This window comes from Mauremys reevesii, linkage group 8, assembly GCF_016161935.1.
Source record: "Mauremys reevesii isolate NIE-2019 linkage group 8, ASM1616193v1, whole genome shotgun sequence".
Lineage (NCBI taxonomy): Eukaryota > Metazoa > Chordata > Testudines > Geoemydidae > Mauremys > Mauremys reevesii.
Window position 1 is genome coordinate 5,918,079 of NC_052630.1, and position 8,809 is coordinate 5,926,887.

At 49.1% G+C, this 8,809-nt stretch overlaps 1 non-coding gene across 1 annotated transcript; it reads left to right on the plus strand.

The window, feature by feature from the left end:
- Window positions 1-1,806: 1,806 nt before the first annotated feature.
- Window positions 1,807-1,891, plus strand: TRNAR-UCU. The gene is given in 2 exon segments: window positions 1,807-1,843; window positions 1,856-1,891. It is a non-coding gene; the product is annotated as a tRNA-Arg (tRNA).
- Window positions 1,892-8,809: the final 6,918 nt, after the last annotated feature.

Here is an 8,809-nt window from a genome sequence, read left to right on the forward strand (position 1 = left end):
GTCAGTCTCTGGTTGCCATGGCTCCAAAGAAAATCTTGAAAATATAAAGGGAGTGTAACCAATGCAGTCATGTCTGCCTGCAGAGCCTGAAACAAGGGCCTGGCTCTGAGAGGAGTGAAGTGCCCCATTCATCTCAACTCACCAGGCAAGCCCTCCGAAGCCCAGAGAGCATGTGTGATCATATTTTAAACATCGACATAACCTACCCTGAGCAGCATCTCTAGCAGGTGGGGCTTATTTTATAGGCAGAGCTTGGAAAGGTACTACCATTTCTGCTATGGGGGGGAGCTGAACTCATGGCACCAAGGGCGGGAAATTTTAGGACAGAAAAATGCTTATTTTAGTAGACAGTCTGTTTCCAGCCTGCTGATCCATTTACCTCCCTAATTCTGTCTCCCAAGAAATGAGGCCTCCCCCACGTCCAGTGACTCACGTCAAGCCAGGCCTAGGTAGACACACCCTGATCAACTCATGCCATGTACTAACTGTAAGGGCTGGTCCACACTAAGAAGCGGGGTCGAACTAGGGTACGCAAGTTCAGCTACGTGAATAGCGTAGCTGAATTCGAAGTACCCTAGTTCGAACTACTCACCCGTCCAGACGCCGCGGAATCGAAGTCCGCGGCTCCAAGGTCGACTCCGCCACCGCCGTTTGCAGTGGTGGAGTACCAGAGTCGACCGCGGCGCTTCCGGAGTTCGAACTATCACGTCCAGATTAGACGCGATAGTTCGAACTCCGAGAAGTCGAACTCACCGCGTCAACCCGGCTGGTAAGTGTAGACTAGCCCTAAGTGTTTTTGCAAGTTTTTCTGTCTCAAGGGAATTCTGCTTTTGTTACACTTGTGTCTCTTGTGAAAGTGAAACACGTAGCAGGAGTGTCCGGAAACGAGATTGTCCTGCAGTCAGGGAACAGATGCAGGCAGATTTAGGTACCCTTCCCAGTGCTTCTCACTGTAATCCCTGTGGCGGGGGGGGAGGCAGTAGACATTAGGAAAGTGCAGAACAGGCAAAGCCAACTATTATTGTGGTAGCACCTAGGAGCACCTGGACCCTATTGCGCTAGGCACTGTACAAATGCAGACCAAAAAGACGTCCCCGTCTCTGAAGAGCTTACGATTTACGGTTTCCTTTCCATGCAGGATAATAATAATAATTCATTCAGCATTCCGGCCTCACTGTCAAAGTTCATGCCTACAGGGATCTTGGCAGCGTGTTGCCCTGTGATTTCATCCCCGGTGGAATGAAGGAAGTGGAATATTGTTGGGCAGGGGAGAGGGGGCCCCAGGCTTTGCTCCGGTGTTTTTGCAACACAGCCCATGTTTGGCTAGAGGGGTCTGCCCTGGTCTCAAACCACTCAGATGAGACTCATCCAGAAAAACCATTATGCTCAAGGTACAGGAGGCGGCTGGGAGCCTAGTACCTGAGGATCAATGTGGTTTATGCTTAGAGGTATGAATAATTGTCTCCAGCTCTGCCTTTTCAGAGGCCATCCGCTACCATGGCATTCCCTATGACTTGCAGTAGCCGTGTGCCCTCAGATATGTCATGTCTTGTACAACACATGTAAAGCTTTGTCTTGGAGTAGGCGAGGCTGAAAGTCTGGCAGTGAAGCCGCCTGTCTGTAATGACCCTGCAGCAAGCAGCGCCTGATGGCATGCTCAGCATGTCATCTCCTACAGCCACAGTAATCAGTGTTGTTTGTGGGTCTTCAGACTTTGATTTTAAGGACATCTGAGCAGCAACGTGCCAGTTGCTCATGGGCTGCTTTGGCATATAACATCCCCAGTCTTTTTCTTTCAAAAGAGGTGGCTCTGTGGCGCAATGGATAGCGCATTGGACTTCTAGAGGCAGAAGGGATTCAAAGGTTCTGGGTTCGAGTCCCAGCAGAGTCACATTTTGGGAGGGGGAGAGATAGCTCAGTGGTTTGAGCATTGGCCTGTTAAACCCAGGGGTGCGTTCAATCCTTAAAGGGGCCATTTAGGGATCTAGGGCAAAAATCTGTCTGGGGATTGGTCCTGCTTTGAGCAGGGGGTTGGATTAGATGACCGCCTGAGGTCCCTGATATTCTATGATTCTTTCTTACCCACCTGAGCTGGGGGGGTGTAGAGCTGGCTCCCCCTCCTTTATGGCAGCCAAGGAATCCCCCATGCTGATGGCATCCAATTAAGAGCAGCCTTTCTACTGGCACAAAGGGACCTTAGCATGGACTGGACCAGGATCCAGCCCCAGAGCCTTTCCAAAGTCCTTCTCTGGGCTACTTAATAGCAGCTGGGCTCATTAACATGGGCACCTTTTTAAAAAGGATCCAAGTGTGAAATGGCCTTGTCTGTGGCAGCACACGAGGGGCTGAGAAACGGTGCTCTGCAGGGAGTGGTCTCTCTTCCCTGGCATCTGGCAATGGCGGCAGGGCTGGGCCGTGTTACCAACATACAGAGAGAGGCTAAGGCCATTTTCTTGGGTCACTGCGCGATAAAAGATGAGTACGCAGATGAGTGGGGTTTAGGCTGGCCTTCCAGGCCATTGTATTGTCCCGCAGGACCTAACTCCACCCGCTAAGTTTATTCTACAAGCGAAAAAAGAGTTTGAAGTTTCTCTTTGATGGAGATAATTCCTGGACGTATGTTGGAATTAACATTTCCCCTTATTTATGTTGTCCCCGGGTCCGGTGTTAAAACACCTGTGCCCTCCAAACTGCAGCCAAAGATAACAAAACACGCAGCTCAGTGGGAAAAAATGATTCCAGGGCCATATTCACTGGGCTGAATGCTTGTGTCAGGCCCGTCCTGGACAAGTCTGGGGCTCCTTTTACAGCACCACTGTTATTACTTCATGGTTTCCTCTCCGTTTGGTTTCTTAATTCAGCTGCTGCTCTGCCAGGGGAGAAGCCAAGGAAAGCAGACACGCGGCTGACAGGGTTTTTAGGAGGCGAGGATGGGTTTCTTTGGGGGAGGGTTGATTGCTTTTGAAGGGGCAATCCAGCCCGCCTTGGGTTGTTTGCGTAGTGAGGGTAAGAGGTGATAGACTGAACGTCTTGGAGAGTGAAGCTGGGCACAGGGCAGGTTCAGCTATATCAATAGTGCCACCCTGAGCTGTACCATCCTGCCAACAGACCTCAGTCCTGGCCAGAAGAGGGCAGTTCAGACTCTGTGACCCACTGAATCTTTGATCTCCAGCAAGGTGCTGGAGATGTGGACACCTGTCCACTGCTGTATATGGCTGTCTTAAACTAGGGACCTGGCCCTTCCCATCCTGTCTGGCTTCTCCAATCTCCAGCACCAACTCCTCCTGCCCCTGTAGCTGCTTCCCTTCTCTGCCCCACCACCGAGAGCTGCACCGTCTGCACAACAAGATGTCAGCATGAAATTTACCAAGGCAGGTCTCCACTGGAGCTCGGAGTGTCAATGGGAACGGTGGGTGCCGCTCAGCCGCTCTGAAAACCAAGCTCTTATTACATAGCATGAGAGGGTTGCATTCAAAGAAGCCAGCAAACAGCAGCGGCAGAGATGCAAACTCTTGCCTGGCTACAAAGCACATTGGTGAATGGATGGATTGTGCTAAAGGGACAGATGCCGGAAGAAAGAGAGAACATGGGCAGGCCCTACTGTAGAGAATCATCTGTTTTCTATGGGTGAAAAAGAATTCGGGACTCTTGGGTGTGTGATTTTAAAATATGTCCCTAGCGGGGGCTGTTGCAAAAGAACCCCTCCAGCTCTTCTTTCCAGGCCTAGGATGGCAACAGGCTGGGAGCTGCTGATTAATGGCAAAAATCAAGGCCAGAAAAACAAATCCATTCAGCTCCCTGCAGAATGGACAGGAGACTTGGAGCCTGGAACGTGCAGGGATCTCTCAGCTGGCTCCTTGTTATCACTGACACGTTGTCAGAAAGTTTGCAGGGTAGAACCTGCCTTTGGGAGCGGAAGGAGGCTGGGAGCCAACCTCCTGACACATCAGCCTGTGATCATAGGGATCTGCTTTCATTCCAGATGCAAGTTATCACTAGGCACACGCAGAGAGATGAAATCTCTCTCTTTCTCCCTCCCCCTCTCCTGTACGTGCCAGGACTGGAATGCTAGGAACAGGGAGACTGGAGCTGGGGAAAAAATGGGGATGTGCTTTGTAACTCCACTGAACTACATTAAACTAGGAGAGATTTGGGGCGGGCAAGAGCAGAAAAGTGGTTAATCTCTCTCTGACTTGTCCTCCAGCAGAAAAACAAACTCCTTCCCAGATTCATCACTAAACCCCTCTATTTTTAGTTCCCTGGAAGGCGACAAGTTGGAGCGGCAAAACCCTTGAGATCAGTAATGGCACAGTAAAGGCAGACACACTGCAGAGAGCTGGCTGGCTGGGATCTTTTCTCTGTAAAGTTCACTTGGAACAGCATAGCATGGGCCAGGTAGCTTGTGGCATATCCCAGGGAACCAACACAATTGTCCAACCCTCAGCTCACTTGGGAGGGGAAAGGACTCCTAGCTAGTGTCTGGATAGGTCTGTGTATGTGTCGTGTGTGTGACAAAGGGAAATGTCTCTAGAAAAGGGTCACAAGCTGCCTAGATTTGAGCACCAGCTAGGGCCTGATTCTGATCTTACATCTGTTTTACACGGGTGTAACCCAGCAGATTAGGACTCTACCATCCAGCCTCTGAGGCTGAGTTGGTATGTTCCTTCCTACCTCTTTAGCTATCAGCCGGCTTCCCAGTGATACAGCAACAGAGTTAACTGGGATTCTGATCCCAGTTACAAATTCTCTCTCGCATTCAGAGCACGGCTCAGGCAGGCAGGTTAATACAAGTGAGGGAATGTGGCAGGTTTCTTGGGGGTGGGCTGGACCAGAGAAGCAGCAGAGGGGCTGCTCCTTATGGGAGCTGTGCAGGGAAGAAACATCACCAACGTGCTTCTCTTCCCCCCTCCAAAATTTTCCACCTCTAAAGTCAAGGGGAAAAAAATCTTCAGCTGATGAGCAGTTGATGCTAATGAACAGGAACAAACATTAGGATGGGACGATTCTGATTGGCTAGTGAAGGCTCCCACTCTGTAGATGAGACATTTTTAACCTGTTGTTACAAAAGCGTCATGTTAAAACCGTGTTTCTAAAACTCCATTTGGACCCGATTTTTTAAACAAAAAATAATAATAACTTGCTAGCAGCCCCCACCCAGCAGCTCTTTATTGTGGGGAGCCAGAGGGCGGAGAGCTCGGAGAGTCAGCACTTGTATTCAAAGCATTAAGAGCTGCCAGACTGAATTGCACTGTGAGGGCAGCCTTCCCTGCAGGGCCAGGAAGAGAGCTCACAATGGGGAGTCTTTGTCCTGTGACTTGTGATCTGGACCCAGGCCACAACAGTTTGGATTTAGTTCCAAACTTCCCCAAAGCTCTAGGCTCTTTGGATGCAGGTGGGTTTTCTGATCCACTCTAATCTGAGCTCTTTCCACACTGGACTGGCAAATGGTGATGGGTAAAGATATGGTGACAGTCACTCCTGGTGAGGAAAGGGAAGCCACTGCTGGTAATTCACCAGGCTCCTGGGACCTGTACTAATCACTCACTCCAGCTTCACCTCATATGCTGCTTTCCCAGCTGATCAATGGATGCAAAATGTTTGCCGAGCTCATACTGGATTTTCTCCCCCACACACTTTATTTAAACAGCTGCATTTGTCCAGCTGTGATCAGTTCAGGGAGGGTCTAGGCAGGGGGCATAAGTCATGGGTTATAGTAGGGTGATCAGACAGTAAATGTGAAAAATCGAGACGGGGTGGGGGTAATAGGAGCCTAAATAAGAAAAAGACCCAAAAATCAGAACTGTCCTTATAAAATCGGGACATCTGGTCACCCTAGTTATAGTGATGCTTCAAGAAGAGACAACGCCAGTGGCAAAGGCCTAATTTCAGCATATAATTTGGTTAATTTTAGCAATCTTAAAAGTGAAGGATCACAGAGTTAGTTAAAGCCAGGCACGGGATGGACAGTCCTGGTGCAAACTTCCACTCACACAGCTTTGCTAGTGCCTCTCAGTCTGAATCCTGCAGCACCCCTGCTATTTCAGTTCTGGCCACACAAACACATTCAGCTTTGCTGATGCACCTCTGTCCTGAGGCATGTGACATCCCCTCTTCTGTCTGTCCCAAGCATCTCATGAACAGAGCACCAGTCTTGCCAAATCGTGCCACACTCTGGTGGTTACCAATATGAGCAAACAACTGTTGTTGGAGGGGATAGTCTGAGACCAGCCCAAACTCATTCCACTGCAGTAGCGAAGCACTGGTGCATTAACCCAGCACTCAATTGGGATGGGGATAGCTCAGATGGGTTGAGCACTGGCTTGCTAAACCCAGCATTGTGAGTTCAATCCTCAAGGGGGCCATTTAGGGATTGGGGCAAAAATCTATCTGGGGATTGGTCCTGCTTTGAGCAGGGGGTTGGGCTAGATGACCTCCTGAGGTCCCTTCCAACTCTGATACTCTATGATTCAACAGGTTCCTTTCTGCATCATCAAGGACTTAAAAAACAATGTCACTGTCTCCATGGTAAAGGATCTGAAGTATTTTATGTTTGTTAATATATTCTGTTGGGTTATTAATTTTTAACCAGGCTAAGTTTCCATGCTTCCTGATTTCTTTAGCCTTCCTATCAAAAAAAATCCTATCAAATTAAATCCACTCAGATTAAGCAAGTAATCTCTTGGTTGATTATTCCATGCATGGAATGAAATATTTATGCATAGTCATAAATATCTGGGTGGCCGAAGACAAGGCAGGTGAGGTAATGTCAAGCTTGTCGCTCTCACCGACAGAAATTGGTCCAGTAAAAGATATTATATCTCACCTTGTCTTTCTAATATTCTGGGCCGACACCACTGCAACCACACTGCATACAACAATGGATTGCCAAAGGCATAAGAACTCTTATGTACATCAAATTCTTCGCCCTTTTCTCTCTCCACTATAAAATCAACGTTAATCACCAGCCTAGGCAGAGGATTTTATAATGGCTCATACAGTATTGAGAAGAGTCTGAGAGAGCTTGGAGATACGTGCGACAGGGACGCTGGGGCTTTCCTGCTTGCTCTATCCTGAGAGATACTGAGCCGTCGCAATTGGATAGCAGCAATGAAGAAGCAACAGCTCTCTGCATCAACCTTATTGCTTTATGCCTGAGAGAAAACACTCAGCCAGGGGCTGATGGCTTTCCAAAGATGCCTGGCTCCTTTTTAACCATTCCCCGGGATCAGCTTGTGCTGTGTTTACACATACAGTCTCTTTCTTCTAAACAGGGATGTGGGGCCCCACCACATATGCTGAGCTCGTTTAACCAAAATCAATCGCTATCCACTTGTGGAGCCCTTTGAGTTTGGAAGCAGGATGTTTTGCTCTGTACATCTCAGGTTGAAGGCATTTTTCAGCACTTTTAAGTGTCCAGAGATGTTGGTGTGACAGCCCTAAAGATGGAAATTCTGCTTAGCCACAGAGAGGGTTAAGCACAGACTTATTAACACAAGCAACACAAATGCCACTCACATAATGCACAAATATAAACACACGCTCTGCCAACGTGCCTGTGGTATGTCTGTTGTAAAAACACACACACACGTCCGAATCTGCAGAGCCAGTGTCTGGGGACAAGCCAACATTACTGCTCATGTACAGTTACCCTTACACGCACACTAATAGCAGCTTGACTGTGAGTGATGCCAGTGGGGACGTGGCCTCCAGAGAGCCCTTAAACTGTATCTCCCAACTTACACAACCACATCTGCAGAACCACGCCCCTTGGGCAGGAGATGGACATGTCCTGTCCCCAGCTGCAGGGCAGCCATTTTGTACAGCTGGCAATAACACAGGAAGGAGGGAGGGTGGGGAAGAATTCACACAGGAGACACCCAGTGCAGTCCAGTCACTAAACTACTTACAGGCTGAGGCAAGAGGGGGGAGCATTTAACAAGCGTTCACTGAAGCTGAGTGTTATTAAAAGGACAATAAAATCCCATCTACCAGCCGCCACAAGGGAATTACTACATTTTCCAGGCTTCTGTTTCATTTTCATGTAAAATCACTTGCCCAACACCCCCCAAACAGCCTCCCCTAGTCTCATTTGTCATCGGCAATGTGCAGGCCTGAACACAGTTTTTGTCACTGTTCTGGTTCAAAGCAGCAAACTTCTCCATTAGCACCTCAAGAAACCAGAACTTCCAAGCCTAGGCCAAGATTTCCAAAAGTCTTGAGTGATTTGGGGTTGCCTCTGGTTTTTTGGGAGGTGGGTGGGTGGGGTTTTGTTTGATTTTTTGGGGGGGAGGGGGACATACTGAGAGGCCTTAAATGGAGCCTGATCTTCAATAAGTGCAGAGCACCTGCCCTCTGCGAATCAGGCGCCTTTAAGGGCTCTCAAGTTGGCAGGCCCCAAAATGGAGGCACCCAAGCGCAACAGAAACTTTGGAAAATCTTGGCCTTTGGCTGTAAAGGTCACAGTGGAATCTTCAACATGGAGAGCTGAGTGAATCCAACGGAGGTCGGCATCATGGGCCCAACCAACATCCTTCGGCTGGAGGCCTCTGCTCTTTCACCAGCTCCATCCTAAGCAGCTACAGCCCTCCCTGCGGGACACTGCCCTCCACGCAGGAGAGCTCACACAGGCACTTTTGGCCCCATTCTTGTGACTAGCTGGACTCCTAAGGGGAAGCAACAAGAGGCCACAACACATGTGCGGTGGCTTCCATAGGGACCAGTCCTGCAAGGTGCTGATCAACCTCAACTTCCATTGACTTCAGTGGGAACTGAGAGCTCAGCACCTCCTGGGAGTAGCATCTTTCAGGAG